This window comes from Aedes albopictus, chromosome 3 (genome assembly GCF_035046485.1).
Source record: "Aedes albopictus strain Foshan chromosome 3, AalbF5, whole genome shotgun sequence".
In the NCBI taxonomy this organism is placed as follows: domain Eukaryota; kingdom Metazoa; phylum Arthropoda; class Insecta; order Diptera; family Culicidae; genus Aedes; species Aedes albopictus.
This window is the reverse complement of record NC_085138.1, coordinates 271069724-271088107: the sequence shown is the minus strand read 5'-3', so window position 1 is coordinate 271088107 and position 18384 is coordinate 271069724. Positions and strand designations below refer to the sequence as shown.

The following is an 18384-nucleotide window of genomic DNA, read 5'->3' as shown; positions in this document are numbered from 1 at the left end:
CCAGGAGCAGCTTGGCAACACAAAGAGGACAAAACAGAGAGAAAGAAAACCGGAGAGAAAAAAAAACACACAAGCGAATTAAACTTTTATACTAGCTGCGCGAAGAAAGTCGAAAATACATCCCATGTATGCAACATCGCGGGTCCCCAACGCATCTCTCACAAGAACAAAGGGTTGTCTACCTCGGGTCTCAAGGGTATCCAAAAGTAGTGCTCTGGAGGCGTCATTATCCGGGCATTGCCAAACTGAGTGTTCAGACTGAGCATTTCTTAACAAGTGTGTTGCTCACTCCACACTTGGTAAGTAACCTTAGCGAGAGCTCCCAGAAGCGGCTCTGGAGAGGTTTCACCCCTGCCAGGACCTCTAGGCTCGCATTATGCGTTGAGTGCATACAGCCGAGGACAATACGCAAACAACGGTATAGATTTCATTCCAACTTTATTAGCTGGCAGTTTGCTGCTGAGAGGAAACAGAAAGAGCCATCGAGAACAGAGAGAATAGTCGTTTTGTAAAGTTTTATGAGGTCTTTCGGGTGAGCACCCCACCATGTTCCAGTAATTGTGCGTAGAAAATTGATCCTTTGTTGACATTTTTGCACCAAATACTTAGTTTGGGTATCCCAAGTGCCTTTTGAATCAAACCAGACCCCAAGGTATTTCGAAGTTAAAGACTGGTCAATTTCTGTTCCCAAAAGCTTATGTTTCAATTGAGCTGGATTTCGCTTTCAAGAAAAAACAACCAATTGAGTTTTTTTGCGGAGCAAACTCGATCCCCAAACCTCTAGCCCAAACGGACAGATTATTTAGAGAATTTTGCAATGGTCTTGGCAACATTTCTGCATGTGGGCCTTTTAAAGAAACCACAGCATCATCTGCAAGTTGTCTTAGCGTGCATTGGCCTTCCAAGCAACTATCAATGTCTTTCACGTAGAAATTATAAAGCAAGGGACTTAAACATGAGCCTTGGGGTAGGTCCATGTAGCTACTTCTGGAAGTTGTCAGTTGTCCGAGATTGAAGCTTATATGTTATTCTGACAACAAAATATACAATTTATACAATTATGCAGTTTTTGTGACAATATGCCTATGGAAACTGAATCAAAGGCACCCTTAATATCCGAGAAAACTAATGCCAATTGCTCCTTTTCCGCAAAGGCCAGTTGAATATCAGATGAAAGCAACGCTAGACAATCGTTTGTTCCTTTACCCTTACGAAACCCGAATTGTGTATTTGAAGGCAAGTTATTCGATTCGATTCGAGTCGTGATAGAATCATTTTTTCCAATAATTTCCATTGGGCGGTATGAATTATGATCAGACGCTGGTTTACCAGGCTTTTGAATAGCTATTACTTTGACCTGTCTCCATACATGCGGAACGATGTTGTTCTCCGTGAATGAGTTGGACAGGTCCAGCAATCGTCTTTTTGCGATATCTGGAAGATTCTTCAGAAGATTGAACTTTATCATATCGCGTCCCGGAGCTGAATTGTTTGATGAAAGAAGAGCCATAGAAAACTCCAGCATGTAAAATGGTTTGTCCAGAGAGCCGTCGCCTGAGGAAGTTTTCCAAGAGAGCGGTTTTGCTGGGACCGAGTGTGGGCAGACCTTTCTTGCAAAGTTGAATATCCAGCGGTTGGAGTATTCGTCACTCTCATTAGAGGATGAGCGGTTTCGCATGTTGCGAGCCACTCTCCAAAGCGTTGTTATCGAAGTTTCTCTTGAGAGACATTCAATGAAATGTCGCCAATAACTACGCTTTTTTGCCTTCAGCAGGTTCTTCAGTTGTCTCTCAAGTTTAGCGTACTCTTGATAAAGATCTGAAGTACCATGCCTACGAAAAGCCTTGAAAGCATCAGATTTTTTATGATATAACTGGGTGCACTCATCATCCCAGCCTAGTGTGGCTGGTCTTCTTTTGAAGGTTGCACTTGGAACACGCCTTTTTTTGTGATTCTAATGCACTCGTGTAAATCAGTTCAGACAGGAATCGATACTCATCCAAAGGTGGGAGTGGATTGAATGATTCAACCCAAAGGATACCGCTGCTGCAAATTGTTGCCAATCGATATTCCTAGTGAGGTCAAAAGGAACCTGAATTGGTTGGTCTGACCTTTCACTATCATGTTTGATGGTGGTTATAATGGACAAGTGATCACTACCATGAGAATCTTCGATCACCTTCCACGAGCAATCGAATGATAGTGAACTTGATCACAGTAATGGGTCAAGACGACTTTCTTTGCCGTCAGATGCAATACGTGTCACTTCACCTGTATTCAAAACGTTCAAGTTGAAATCGTCGCATAAATCATAGAAAATGGCCGCCCTGTGATCGTCATATGGTTCGCCCCACCCAGTACCATGTGAGTTCATATCACCCAGAATTAGGACTGGATTTGATAGTGAAGAAACTGTAATCCAAAGATGTCGGCGATTAATTGAAATTTTTGGAGGTATGTAAACGAAAGCTACGCAAAGTTCTTTACCATTTACGTTTATTTGACAAGCGACGATTTCTACGCCAGAATGAGTCGCGATTGGAATTCTATAAAATGAGTAAGTCTTTTTGATCCCCAAAAGAACTCCCCCATAATGGTCATCTCGATTCTGGCGTATAATGTTAGAATCGTGGAAGTTAAGTTCATCTTCAGAAGAAAGCCATGTTTCACAAAGTGCAAATATATCACAGTCAGAGTTGTGAATCAAAAACTTAAACAGATCCAACTAGGGTTTTACACTATGACAGTTTCACTGTAGCACAGTGATCATATCTTGTACCTCACTTGATGAATTATCCATCGAAATATATGATCGCAGCCAGGAGGGGCCATGATTGTGTTAGATTTCGATTCCATATTCTTCTACTGTAGGTATAAACATATCAATAATGCCTCTAAAAGTTTCTGGAAGGTCGAGGGCATCATATAAGCGATCCACGAGAACCCTAAAAGTAAACAGTCCTCGCTTGGGTCTAGGAGGCTTGCTTGAACTGCGAGGAACTTTAGTAGCTTTTTCTTGCTACCTTGTCGAACATTTCTCTTCGATGTGTATTTAACAGGCGGAGAAGGGAGTGACAGGTCCTTGCTACAACATGGATCTGAAGCTAAAGGTACCTGATTCTTCGAGTTTTTAAGTTTACCTCGCCTCCTTTGACATTAGGCAAACTTTTGAGGGAAGACTTCAAAAAGACCTTTCGGTGCAATCCCGGTGAAGATCCCGACTTCCTTTTTCTAGGTGCTGTACCTCCGAAAGAGATCCACCCGCGTCAGTTTCGCTATCGTCCTGATCATCGGAAGACTACTCCTGATAGGGATTTTCAACTGGGACAGCTGATTCAGACATGGTAGCGGAGTTCTTAGATTTTACCATTTCCGCATAAGTCTGTTTGGAGCGCCTAACAATAGAGCGACTCTAATTTTGAATGCGTCTTTTGTAAGCCGGGCATTCACGTAAGTCATGTGGATCTCCGCCACAGCAGCTACATTTTTCCGCTCCCTGTTTGCAAGAGTCCTCTAAATGAGCTTGGTTGCATTTGCCACAACGGGGCTTGTTGTCGCAAAAGCTAGCACTGTGACCAAACTTCTTCCATTTGGTACAATTAAATACCTACGGCCTAATAAAAAGCACTGGGTAGAAACCACCATCGATTACAACAAATTCTTGGAGGACGGAGCCTGGAAAAGTCACTCGAAGAAACGGCGAAGGCGAGTACACCTTTTTATTCCATTCCATGGAAGCCGTAGATAAGCGTTTACAGTCTAGGATAGCCACATCGGGGATTGACCTATTTTTGAAACGACCAAAGCCGAACCTAATGTCCTCACATGTCAGCGTTTCGTCGAGGATCTTCCCCTCCACCTCCACTTCTCATGCTGGCACATAGACCGCGTATTCAACAGTAAACGCTTCGTGTTGAGCAATTTGATTTGCTGCTTTGTAGCTACTTGCGGTAACACGCAGCTTGGATGCTTTCAGGTGGTGAACAACGGTCCCAGGATACTTACGCGTCAGCTTTCGAGAAATCGAAAGCATATTCAATGGTTTGCATTTGCGCCGGAAATAGACAACCCAAGGCCCAGGCGAAGATGGCTGATAAAACCGCGTACGAGCAATGATATCATTGGGAGGCGTTTCTTCTTTAGGACTAGAACTGTTTGGCTCGTTAAACAAACAATGTTATTAATATATAAAAAAATAAAGTAAAAAAATACTAATAATATAGGAATACAATTCTTATTTTTATTTTGGCACATCCTGTAGGATGCAAAAAACGATATTGTGAAAGAAAAGAAAAAAAAATATTAAAAAAAAAACAAAAAAAAATGTTTTGCTATTTACAGTTTATACACCCTTATCCGTATACAGTAGTATGGGAACCACTGTTATGGATGTCAAAAAACACGTGGTCGAATGTGTACTGGGGATACAATAGACAAAAGCGAACAAAACAAATTGGGCGTACAAAAGAGTGTATCGAAAGAGTGATACTTATCTGACCGAAGCATGTAGATGTTTATCACAGGCAGGTCGATGGTGTAGCTGTCCGTCGCGTCTGCCTTCGCACCCGTCGCCGCCGTCCTCTTCCTTGTCGGAGTGGCTGATGTTGGCGATAATGCTTGACTTCTGGATGCGATAATTCCTTGCCCTTGGTGCACGATGCTGCTCGCAGCTCGCTCCCCGGGTTGCGCTGGATATCACCTTGCGACACTACACTTCGCATAAGCAGGAAAACGCACGATATCAAAAACCTTCCGCACTTGCGAGAGAAAAAACTCCACTTATACGAGGTCTATCGCGTGGTGAGATACGGAACACACGTCCGATTCGTCCAAATGCACAACTGGGAATGAGGATGATCTTATCTAGCACCTTTCCCACCATAACGATCAAGCATATTGGTCTATATGTCGACGGGTCTCCGGGTGGTTTCTTCTCCTTTGGCAATAGAACCAGACTCTGCCTCTTCCATGCTTCTGGGAAAACTCCCTCGTCCAGGCATTTCTGCATAGCCGACATCCCGAGAGCCTCTGCTACTTTTAAGACCAAGTTTGGGACTCCGTTCGGATCTGGGGCCTTGCCTACGCTAAGGGACTTTGCTATCCCCGCCAGATCCTCATCGGCGACCCTCTCCTCATCGTCAGCCCCAGTTCCCGGCTGTCGTACGAAAGGAGGCCAAGGACTAGAATCATGACGCGGAAAAAGCTCCTCGATAATCCCTTCAAACATTTCTGGAGATTGCTCTGTAGGAGCCAATGAACCTCTCGTCTTGGCCATCACGATCCTGGATGCCTCATCCCAATGGTTCGCATTGGCACTCTAACAGAGATCCTCAAAGCAATATCGGTGACCTTGCATAGCCGAATCTGTGCAAGTACTGCTTGAAGCACCCATCGGCCATGGCCAGATAAAAACTGAGTTATGTAGAAGTTAACATCCCGTGTGCTCTTGTGATCCACATCGACAGATCGGGAATAATACGATTACCTAGATTAGATTAAATGTTGTCTCACTACTGCTGCCATTTGGGTAGTGTGCTGGCTCGCACTCTCCTCCGTACTCCTCTTGAGCTTCGGACCCTGTAACACTCGATATCTGTTGGAGGCTTCAAAATTAAAATCGCCGCGTTCGACGGTACCGGTTTCCACAATTGGAAGTTTCGGTTGGAGACCGTACTCGACACGTACGATTTGCTGTATTGTGGTGATGTGGTCCTGTACGCAACAGTTGGAAATAAGAAGAAGAAATGTGAAGTTCGGAATGTTTTGTACCTCCCCGGACTGAGCTGTAATGTAAATACTGTCAGTGAATCAAGTGACAAGAGCGGGATTGGAGGTTTGGTTCGTCGGCGACAGGACACACATAGTGCGAAACGGGATGGTGATGGCCGTTAGACAACATAACGGTAAACAATATGTGTTGGACGTTTCGTGTTAGTGAAAAGATGATGCGGTTGCTGCCATGCTGGCCTACATGAAGGAAGATGACGGATAGAAGCCAAAATGACGAGGGCAATGAGAAAGCAGTGTGACCTCTGGCGAGCAGAAACGACCGAGTGATGAAGAATTGTTTTTTAAACGTTCGATGTCGTAAATGTGTTTTGGGAGCGGTGGTCTGTTTTGTAGAACAAGACTGAAGTTCAGATGATGCGAAGAACTTGTGGAAGACCAAGACATCGATGTTTTTTTGTTCTTGTTTATTGACTATCGTTGATAGGTCTGTGATATTGACACTGTGATAAGTACTCGGGTCGAACGACTAATTTATTCACAATATTTACAATAACAATAGTAACATTCGACGACACACACTCACGGTGTGTCTACATTACAGAAAGGTCATCTCGATATGAGGGTTGTATGATTGCAACATTACATACACTCTCAACAATATCTTCCTTCAGGTTGAGACAGATAGGGATCATGACGACTATCATGCACACTGCGTCTGATTATATGGTTCGATACGAGCTCGACACTGCACATTGCCATCAGCCATCAGCCTAAATGTACAGTTCAGCTACACGCGATTTCACCCTGTTTTTAATGCCGCCAACCACATTGGGCTTGCATACCTGATGATTGCCGTTGATACTCTCGCTAGCACTATCCGCTTGCTGCTGATTAACGTAGAGTTGTTAGGCATGGCCCGGAATAGTGTCGAGATCACCACCGTGGCCTTCTTGCAGACTTAGTCAGCATCATTGTTGAGTCAGTAGTGTGCGGTAGTTCGGCAGCAGCAAAGTTTCGCGCGCTCGCTTTGCTAGATTTTTGCGATTTTTTTTCCTCTTCCCTCTGCGGGGCTCCGACGACGGGACGCCAAGCAGTCAGTAGTGTGCGGTAGTTCGGCAGCAGCAAAGTTTCGCGCGCTCGCTTTGCTAGATTTTTGCGATTTTTTTTCCTCTTCCCTCTGCGGGGCTCCGACGACGGGACGCCAAGCAGTCAGTAGTGTGCGGTAGTTCGGCAGCAGCAAAGTTTCGCGCGCTCGCTTTGCTAGATTTTTGCGAGAGTGAGTTTTTGGAGGCAAAGTGTACAGGCCGCGTTTTCATTCGGTCGTCGTCGTCGGGGCCGGATCACAACTTACCACTCCACTTACCAAAGTGAACTCATATCATGCGCCTTTTCCCCTCCCCACTAACAAAAAGTCCTTCCCATGACAGACGTGGAGACGCAGAGGTGATCTCGGTCTTTAGTAAGCAACGCACGTCATAATAACATTCCTTTCCTTCCTCGATGACCGTAAGGACGTGGCCGGCGCCGTTATTGACCTAATAAAGTTTGGAATTCTCGAAGATGCACATTGAGGACGGTAAGCTACTCCCAAGCTCCGTCTGTTGGTTCCTTGTGCAACTTCGATTGTTCTGGTCAATCACGGAGTAGCAACTACGAATAGTACGGTCATCTATGCTCATGCTCTATGCTCATCATTGTTGATGTTAGGTCGGTCGTCTAGCATCACTAAAGTGCCTGACTTGTCGCTTCGAGCCGATAATGTACTCGTCAACCACAATTCTTATAGGCTTCACTGTCTTCCGGTTACTGATGGCTATCAGCTCGGCCTTGAGGTATGTAAACTGTAAAGAGCTTCTTCTCCCGCATCCAATCTTACACCGCATCTATCCCCTCCGTGGCCGGAGTTCTGCTTCCTCTCGCAATTCACGAGAGAAGCTCTATCGTACTGCTGTAGGGTGTGTACTATACTTAAACCATGATACAATCGTTTTAGAGATAATCAATAACCATACCTTTTGACAAAGTCGTAGCACCACTGCTTAATAGAGTGGTGTAGTGAATACGAGGCTAGATTTCGAATACGACAAGTGGGTCATCCGTTATATGGAAAAATGGAAAATTTGATGGCATCCCATCAGATCAAAGTTTTTAGGTCCCTTTTCAGGACCTAAAGTTTGTATGGGATTTTACATGGGAAAACATACATTTTTGCATTTCTCCAAAGATTTTTAAGTATTATATTATTTTTAATTTATTATATTTGATTTCTCTCATGAGAAGCTCGAATTATTCAAAAACCCTGTAACCGATAATGTGAAAACATAGGACACCCTTAAAAACTTTGTCGAAGACCACGAAGTGATGCTTATTAGAAGAGTTATACACACCTAGAAAATATCATGTAATTTTAAGTGTCCTGAACCTGACATATACGAGCATCTTCAAAAACACAAATTTAGAGGTTATAACATGTAAATTTACGTCTTTCAAGACACCCCAAAATAAAACTAATTTTTTCTAGAGCCAAGAAATCGCTAGAACCGATTTGACAGATAAAACATAGAAAAGAAAAATATTGTCATGCATGGGATTCGAACACCGGATCTGCTGATCGTGAGCCACATCGCTTACCTCTCGGCTATTTCACCGAGTTAGAAGGTGGTTGATGAACGTGATACTGATTCTACGTTTCTGGTGGAACGGATTTGTTGACATCTAACGCAACCAACCAGCACTTACATGATGCGCGTAAAATTGAGTCCAATTTGTGATTTAATCTTGAACACGTTTACGTGTTTTGGTGATTCCGTTTCGTTGAATTTTCAGAATTTCTAAGTGTGTAGCGTTGGCATTGCTTGCCGAAACAGCATGATTTTGTTGCTATTGTTATTTCTTACGTGTTAAAACTTAAACACATGCATGCGGTTAGTTGAATATAACTTTATATACAAGCATCAGATCGCTTTGTGGTCTTCGACAAAATTTTTCAGAACATCCTAGGCTATCATTTTACATGATCGGTTAAAAAGTTTCAGACAAACTTTTTCAACTTATGACGAAAATGCAAAAAAGTATGTTTTCCTATACAAAATCCCATACAAATTTCAATTACAATGCGCAAAGTGTAGACGAAACCGATCGTGTTCAAATTTTGCACGGATACAGTGACTCCACACCGATTAATTACCTTAATTTTGTACACTTTTTCTGAATCACCATGTTGATCAAATGAATGATCCATAATTGTGGTCATTTTTACCGATTCATAAATTGTGGAGCCACTGTACTCAGGACCCGAAACGAAACTAAAAAAGCTTTGATCTGAGAAATCGGTTTCATAACCCACGCTACTGCTTAATCTTTCCAACACTATGGAACAAGAATAACCAACCAGATGCAAAATATGATTTGGCATTCGTTATTATTAAGTGTTTACCAAAAACCAAAACGTTGGGCACGCCAAGTTCACCAAAATTGTCTTCATAATATTGTCTAGCCTACAAGATTTGCAGAAGTGCAGATTGCCAGCGACGACCAAATAAAAGATCAGCTGCGCCATATCACAATCATAGCAGCATTCAACAGCAATCTACCGGCAATTCATAGAAGCACTTCTCCCTTCCCTATCCTTTCGTTTTTCACAAACCAGTTCTGGCATGACGCCACTTTTACGAAATTGTCATCGAACTCGGCACAAACGCACCATTCCCCCATCCAAACTGTCGACACCCCAAAACTATGTGCTCCATCCGACGGCGTCGTCGACCACCAGCAACAGAAGCGTGGTTTAGTTTCCCAAGCTCCAATCGGGATCCCTTTGGCATGCAGCCGGGTCCCTCAAACAGCCTTTACGCGATGATGTGTTCTCTCCTCTTTGGGATGGCGATACGAAAAATCCACTTCTCGTTCACCATAGCGCGCCATCCGGCAATTTTCCCACCGAGTTTGACCCCCATACTCGAGCTGCGAGCTCTGGTGAAGAAGATTCGGTGGATGACGAAAATTGGACAACCGAGGAATAACCCGAAAGCAACAGAGCGTCCTGTCCGTCTCGTTTCGAGGGGGCAGCGGCGTGGCTTGTGGTTGACTTTTTTGGGGATTTTCGTTTCAATTTCGGTGTCTCCGTCGTAGCTTGGCCGACTGAGGAAAATGGCAATCATTTCCGTTTCGAGGATCCATTCGCAGCTGGCGACGGTTGTGGAGGTGGGAGGGAAGGTCAATGTGAGAAATAGCAGCAATACGTAGGAATTGCATGAATGGCGACCGCCGGCCGACAACCGGGGCGATGGGCTGAAGGTCTTTCTGGTACCTTCGGAACTGTAGGGCGCTAGCTCACATTCCATCGAGGCGGTGCGCCGACGAGAGAAAGGCACAATGTTCATCGCAGCAGTAAACTGATTGTCATACTATCGCCGCCTTCAACCGTTTATTGCACTAGCCCAACAACTTTGCAGCGTAGGATAAACTGTTATTCTTTCCGATTTTATCGGATGCTAAATTTGAAATGAAAATTAAAATACACGAGGATTGAAATTAAGTTTTATAGGCAGAGCAAATTGTTGCATGCGGTAGGAAAACTGTCGAAATATTATTTTAGATAGATAAAGGCGACAAAAAAGAAGCTTTGATAGTAGAAGGATTGAGAATCGATGGATTAGAAGCAGTATTGTACATATAACTTTTTAGTAGCCATATTTCCAGTAATGTGTTGGGAACAGCTTTCATCGATACGAGCAATATACTTAGGCACGTGATCATTTGGAAGCCGATCGTCAAAAGAATGTGAAAGTTGAGGATCGAAGGCCAATTCGTCAACACGAACACGGCCTACGCTCCAGAAACACTCACAATCAGGCTTGTCCGCACTGAGCGCATGAAGATTCTGCTCTTTGGATTTACACCATCAAGCACATCATAAATTAGGAATCTTTTCATCTCATCAGATAGAAGTATGTTGAAATATTGTAAATGTCATTTCGAACTGTCAAAAAACCGCACCGCAGCGCCGCACGGGCCGTTCAAAGTGAAATTCACTAGGGTGTTTCCACCCGGGTGAAAATATCTTTGCGCGCTCCGTGTGGCTCTGCGGTGCGGTTTTTTGACAGTTCGAAATGACATTTACAATATTTCAACATCCTTCTATCTGATAAGATGAAAAGATTTATAATTTATGATGTGCTTGATGGTGTAAACCCAAAGAGCAGAATTTTCATGCGCTCAGTGCGGACAAGCCTGCTCACAATGTTTAGTTTTATCACTGTTTAACGACAGAAATTACTTTCGATTAACCAAGGATAAATTTAAAAATAATACAAGAATAAGAATACGTGTATCACAACTTCTAGCAACTTAACTACATACTTATTTTTTTTTAATATTAAAGTAGCTTTTCTAAATAAGGTACACCGGGGCAAGTTGAAACGGGTGGGGCAAGATGAAACAGCGGGTTGACATGATGTTTTCAAATGATGATAAACAGCTTCACCACCATAACACATAGTTTTTGATTCAAACAATCTTTTAGCGAAGGATAAATTTCCAAATTGTATTGAAATCTATTTCAAAACTTAATGTTTCATCTTGCCCCACCCGTTTCAACTTGCCCCGGTGTACCTTAAGTGGAACAGCCTTACGTGCACATTATTTAGGCTTCTTGCAATCACCATAACTGAAGGATACCATTTCAGGGTCGAAAAACATGATATTTCTGCTGTATCGCTTGCACTACGCATCCTAATCGGTTCTTATACCTAGTGAACATCAGATTTATTTCCACTCACAATCCCATATCCCATGTCTTCGCCATGCACGCGGCTAGACCGGACCGGAGACATTTCTGCACTGCTATTTGCATATTCTTTCGACGACTGTGTTGTTCCATTTCTCCTCTCGCGGTGCTCCCTACTACGGCACGTGGTGATGGTGTAAGGAAGGATGCTGAGCGATTCCAAGCAACAGCATCAAAATTAAGGAAATTTTTTAATTCATGATTTTCTATTGAACTGAAACTTTGCACAGTTTTTCAGTTCCATCTAAATCGCCATTTTTCGATATCAAATTTTTATTTTGAATCACGACTAACTTTTCGAAAGGGTGTATGTGAAAATGGTTCAATAATATTCAAAAATCTGTACAGCCAAAATGGTTCGTTCGATTGCTATGAATTTTTCAGCAAAGTTAGATAACTAAATGGTGATTCCTATGAAAATATACACTGTGAAAAAAACATCTTTTTTAACATTAAAAACATCATTTTTGTCACAAAAACTCAAATATCTCAAAACCCTATCTTTTTACCAACGCAATTTTTTTAGGGAAGACGGTCCATTGTATTAGCAATCTACCATAAAAATTTGGTGATGGTAAACTAATAAACAAAAAAGTTATAACATTTCAAACATTTAACAATTTTCACATTTGGTAAATATTTTTTTCTGTGTAAATTATTTCGGTCAGAAATCGCAGTTTGATGCTGATTTTATTGTTCAGCAAAGTTAGATAACTAAATGGTGATTCCTAAGAAAATATACACTGTGAAAAAAAATCTTTTTTAATATTAAAAAATATCATTTTTGTCACAAAAACTCAAATATTTCAAAACCCTATCTTTTTACCAACGCATTTTTTTTAGGGAAAACGGTCCATTGTATTAGCAATCTACCATAAAAATTTGGTGATGATAAACTAATAAACAAAAAAGTTATGACAATTCAAACATTTCACAATTTTCACATTTAGTAATATTTTTTTTTAGTGTAAATATTTCGGCCGGAAATCGCAGCTTGATGCTGATTTTATTGTTAATGGCCTTGCGTGAGTAAAACAAGCTGTTTTTATTATGTATTATGTATATTATATGTACAGTAATGTTCCGATTTTATCACGCCCTCCGCGCATTAGTCGTTTATTCATTATTTGCTGTTACATTTGAGGACAAGTGTTTTCCCTCTTCTTCAAAATGAATGTTGAAAGCGTGTTTTGCAACGTTAAAAATATTGAAATGGGTATAGATGTTGAAGTATATATCAAAGCATTTTTGAAAAGGGGCGTGATTAATTGTTTAAACTGATGTCGCTGATGGTACGGTGACATGACTCTCTGCACTTAGCACTTCTGGCAATTTCTCAGTTGTTGTCGTTATCGAACTTCCTACGCCCTGCTTTACCGATGATATACAGATGGCTCGTTTGTCAAAATCTAGACGGCAGGACGTGCAAATGCGTAAATTTGGATTCAATTTGGGCATAACCAGTCTCTTTCAGATTATCTATGGTGCTTTCGGTGAGATTTCGTAACTCCTTTGATCATTTTTTTTTCATCAAACGGTCTACAAGAGAGAGTTGAGTTGAAGACCTTTGAGAAAGCGACTGTTCATGTTGTTCGTTAGATTATAATAAACAAAATCACTTATTAGTTTTAACTGACTAGTTTGGTGTTGTTTGCTTGGCTGAAGAAAAAATTTACTATTTAATATCCATAGCGGTAGTATTTTTTTTTTGCTTTTTCGTGAGCATTGTCATGGTATGTATACAGACAAACAAACGTAACACTGACGAAATTTTCATTGACCACGCCTTTAACGATCATTTTGAATCTTGGTTGTGGCTTTCATAACCAGAAGAGTGCCCATCATTTTTCTTTGCGTTTGACGTTTCACACTAGCGCCTTCTGATGACGATATTGCACATCGCAGTATTTCGTGAAACATTTCCACCAGGTGGGGGTAGTGTGAACTGGGCGATGGATTTTCACGTGGTAGGTAACTCTCATGCATTTGTTGTTGTTGAAGTTACTCGCATTCTTCGATCACGATCACGATCAATTCTGACTATACATGTCAATGGTTGCTCCTCCGTGATTGATCTGAACTGGTACCAATTGCACTGAGATCCAAATGAATAAGGGCTGGGACACTCCACTTATTCTCAAAGTGCAATTCTAGCAGCTCATACATTTTGGATCAATACCGGCGCCGGCCAAGTCCTTATAGTCAGCTGGGAAGGGAAAGGAATGTTAGAGTGTACTGGTTGTTGCTACTAGAGACCGAGAGCACTCTGCGTCCCCACAACGCAGCACGGACTGGGGTATTTGTTAGACGGAAAGGATGGGAGATCTGGGAGTCACCGTTGGGTCGGTGATGCGATCCATGGATAGGGTTATTTATAGTATTCGTGATAGATTGTGTGGTGAATAAGGAGAATAAGGTCAAGCGGCACAGCACGCTTTGGTTGCATAACTTATAGGCGTTATATACACTGTGCTGTGAGTGGAAGTTGGAAGGGAGGGAAACGACTTTTTTTCAATTCGTTTCTGGTTCTAGCGATGGCTACGAACATATGAATATACATGAGTTGTATATGTAGAGAAGAGAGAGCGAGAGAAAGTGGATAGAAAGATACAAAGATGAAAAGGACGGGCCAGGGATTGAACCCATGACCTTCTGCATACGAATCAGAAGCGGTAGCCACTAGACCACCAAGCCCGTCCCTTGTTGAAGTTACTCGCATTCTTCCGATCATAAAGTCTGTTCTCTAAGAGGTATTTTTTTGAAGATAAACTAGACGTATACGCGTATATAAAACTTTTATTATACAGCTTTTGTCTTAAAAATAAGTTTAATTCCATTTTTCTTATAATCAACAGCTTTTCAACACTATCAAGGGATTTTTTCACCAGTCACGTACAATAAAAAGTATGACACTCTCAATATTTTTGATCAAAACACTGGATCGCGTCTAAGTTTCAAATAGATACTATAGAAATTATGAATAATCAAACAAAAGTATCATGAAAACAACTTGTTTAATTCAGGCGGTAGCCTTTACAATAAAATCAGCATCAAAAAATAATTCTCAAAATAATTTACACAGAAAAAAAATTTTTTTTGTTACTAAATGTAAAAATTGTGAAATGTTTGAAATGTCATAACTTTTTTGTTTATCAGTTTACCATCACCAAAATTTTATGGTAGATAGCTGATATAAAGGGCGATTTCCCCTAAAAAATTAACGTTGGTAAAAAGATAGGGTTTTGAGATATTTGAGTTTTTGTGACAAAAATCATATTTTTTTTAAGTAAAAAAATAAATTTTTTACAGTGTATATTTTCTAAGGAATCATCATTTAGTTATCTAACTTTGCTGAAAAATTCATAACAATCGAAAAATCCGTTTTTGCTGTACAGCTTTTAGAATATTTTTGAGCTGTTTTAGCATACACCCTTCTGAAAAGTTAGTCGTGAGTGAATATGAAGGTTTGATATCGAAAAATGACGATTTAGATGAAATTGAAAAACTGTGCAAAGTTTCAGATATTTTTGAAATGGTCGCTCAGGATCCACTGACATGACTCCGTGGAATTCCTCTGCTGCTGCACACATTCGCATTCCCCTCGTCATCGGCTACATCAAAATCGTTTGCTTCTTGTGCTGACCGCTCGCATCATCTCGTTTTCAATATCGCTCTATTGTCCGTCCAATCTACTGTAGCAGCGTATCTGATTCACCTTCTAGCTTGCTTGAGATTTTTTTTGTCCGTTTTACTTGCCAGAGTCAGCTAGGCTGCCACCCTCAAGAGCCACCCACCAGCATCAGAACCAGTTGACCAGTGGGAAGTTCAAAAAGATCTTAGCCAAATTGGCTCACACGGTGTAGGGATGCTCCGTTTAAAAATAGGAAAGTTTTTTTTCTTGTTCGTTTGTTTGGAAGGCTCGGGTGCTACGTGGGTATAACGATGCTAAAATTATATCTACATTTTTGTTAATTGACTTTACATTTCTAAAATATTTGACTGTCTATGTTAAATTCGGGAGCCGAAATACTCACGGCACGGCTGTTTCAAGCAGTGCTGCAATTCTTCGACAGGCATTTATGATAGCGATATTTTGCTTTTTTCATTTTCTCCGTTTTGGTTTTCCTGTCATTGTTGTTTTCCGATCAGCAACACGGGAGCGAAATGAAATAGGTACTCACACTCGCACGCAGCGTGCTGAAAGCGAGAGTTGACAGGGTTAAATTTCCATTCAATTTTCTGTAGTTGAGTGTTTTCATCCGTGCTATCCCAAGTAACACAGAAAACATCTTTGCAAATGTATATTTTGTAATTTGTTATATAAGTGCCATATATGCGTTGCGCTCAACATCTTTGGTCAAAATCAAGCTCTAATTATGTTGACGGATTACATGTTACAAAAATACATTTTTTTCGCTCATAGTTTTTATTCTGTTTGGAATATATTGATAATACAATTAAATAACATTATTAGAGCATCAAACCTCACGGCAATCGTGAAAGCAGCCAGTATTTACTTTCTCGTATCTCGCTTTTTATGGGCAGTATTAGATTAACCTGGGCTTGTATTAGATTAGTATTAGATTATTGTAAAAGCGATGGTTCATCAATCAACCACTTGACAAATGTCCCCGTCCCACATGCCACTTTCCTTGCAGTTTCACTTCTCAAAACAAACACCTTCACCTAATAGGATTAACATTCACTACATCGGGTGCGCTAACCATTATGCGCTAACCGCCTGCCCAAAAGGGCAGATTGAACCGAATCGGTGGTCCAATTGTTACCTCTTTAAATAGAACGAAATACCGCTCAGCAGCACTGGAGTTGTAATGCTAATCATCATCCTCGGAGGATTTGTCTTCTTTCTGAAGTAGCTTTTTTCACTTCAAAACAGCGGCACTTCTAATAACTGCGGATTGTACCAAATCTGCTACTATCGGATGTGAAGCACAGGGAACCACTCGTGGAATCCGTCTAACCGCGGACGCGTTATGGACGTGTTGACCGGGTAAATAATTTAATGTCCACTCGAAATCCCGTGGAGTAAAACGAAACGAAAGGGCCATAAATAATACAAGCGGTTCAATTGTTGACATTTTTTTTTGGCATTTGACAGATCTGGCCTCATTAGAGAATAAGTTATAATTTAGTTATTTCAATGTTGTAATGTAGTCCACAAAAGCAGAAAGGCCAAGGTAATTGTACGTAAGTTGTAGAAATGTCGTCAATACATGATATAAACGTTTATGAAAAATCTTTCACACTCTATTTTGTAATTGTTGTTATGATGTAATTAAAACGTAGCTCCAACTTAATTACAAATCAAAGATAGTAGAAATACGCATTTTCCTCAGAGTGACTCTTCAGATTACAGTGCCTTTCAAGCATATGAACACATTTGCATTATGTAAATAAAACTAGGATATTCTAATCTCTCGAATTGAGCATGAGCATGAGCATGAGCATAGATGACCGCACAATTCGTAGTTGCTACTCCGTGATTGACCAGAGCAATCGAAATTGCACAAGGAATCAATGAATAGGGCTTGGGACTAGCTTACTATTCTCAATGTACACAGGTCGAGAGCTCTCAACTTTAATAAGGTCAATAACGGCGCCGGCCACGTCCTTACGGTCATCGAGGATGGAAGGGAATGTTAGTAAGACAAACGTTGTTAAAAAGACCGCGAATCGCTGCATCTCCACGTTTGTCTCAGGAAGGAATTTTTTGTTAGTAGGGTAAGGTACATTGTCAGTCCGGGAGTCACCTATGGTTGGTGATATGATTTGACAATGGATCAATATACACAAACCGCCGTTAACAACCGACCACTTTTCGACGCAAGAACGAGCCAAAAAGAAAATTCTATCGCGCGTCTCCACTCCACTAGGGAGCAGAAACCTTTAGTCTATTCCACACAGAAATACACTGAACGAGACTCACTTGTCGGCGCCCGGATTTTTTCTCGACCGGCGAACCCGAAGTAACATTTTTCACTCTTTTGTGTAAATGCAAAAAATGAAAGAAAATATTCATTATCAACTAAAAGTGTATTCGAAACTAGCGCCGAAGGGAAGCGAAAAATTCGGAACCGGCTCGAACCACGGCGCGCGCACACTCGTCCCGTCGTCGGAGCCGCGCAGAGGGAAGAGGAAAAAAAATCGCAAAAATCTAGCAAAGCGAGCGCGCGAAACTTTGCTGCTGCCGAACTACAGCATACTACTGACTGCTTGGCGTCCCGTCGTCGGAGCCCCGCAGAGAGAAGGGGAAAGAAAATCGCAAAAATCTAGCGAAGCGAGCGCGCGAAACTTTGCTGCTGCCGATCTACCGCACACTACTGACTGCTTGGCGTCCCGTCGTCGGAGCCCCGCAGAGAGAAGGGGAAAGAAAATCGCAAAAATCTAGCAAAGCGAGCGCGCGAAACTTTGCTGCTGCCGAACTACCGCACACTACTCTAGGATATTCTAATCTCTCGAATTTGTTATAAAACCAAACTATTTTTGTAGTTGCAAGTATTAATAGTGTTTAAATATTCAAATGCCATTTGATGCATTAGCAGTATATCGCAATGAATCGGGTAGAATTAATTAAAAAAAAATATTAAATTTGTAACATATTTTGAACGGCACTGTAAGCTATTTGGATAGTCTGCCATATTGCTTGTTGGCATGATTTTAAAATAAATCTTTATGAAGGGCTATTATTTAGCTGATCTATGCTACATTTTTGATTCAAGTCAGTGGCGCTTAATTTATGGAGAAGTAAAAAGAGATGTTTTACCATAAATCTCGAAGCGCAGGAAAAACATCACTATCTCCACCGAGTTAAACCCATTAAAAAAGTTAACCATCAGAGTCTATCA

General features: G+C 41.3%; 1 protein-coding gene and 1 long non-coding RNA gene across 2 annotated transcripts in view; one reads left to right on the top strand and one right to left on the bottom strand.

Moving 5' to 3' along the window:
* Window positions 1-18384, top strand: part of LOC109433196 (LIM/homeobox protein Lhx6-like) — an 811403-nt gene that overhangs the window by 109685 nt on the left and 683334 nt on the right. The window lies entirely within an intron of this gene.
* LOC134292084 (uncharacterized) overlaps window positions 16967-18384 on the bottom strand; it is a 289398-nt gene continuing 287980 nt past the window's right edge. The window contains exon 2 of the long non-coding RNA XR_009999449.1: window positions 16967-17423. This is a non-coding gene — a long non-coding RNA (uncharacterized LOC134292084). The remainder of the gene's footprint in view (window positions 17424-18384) is intronic.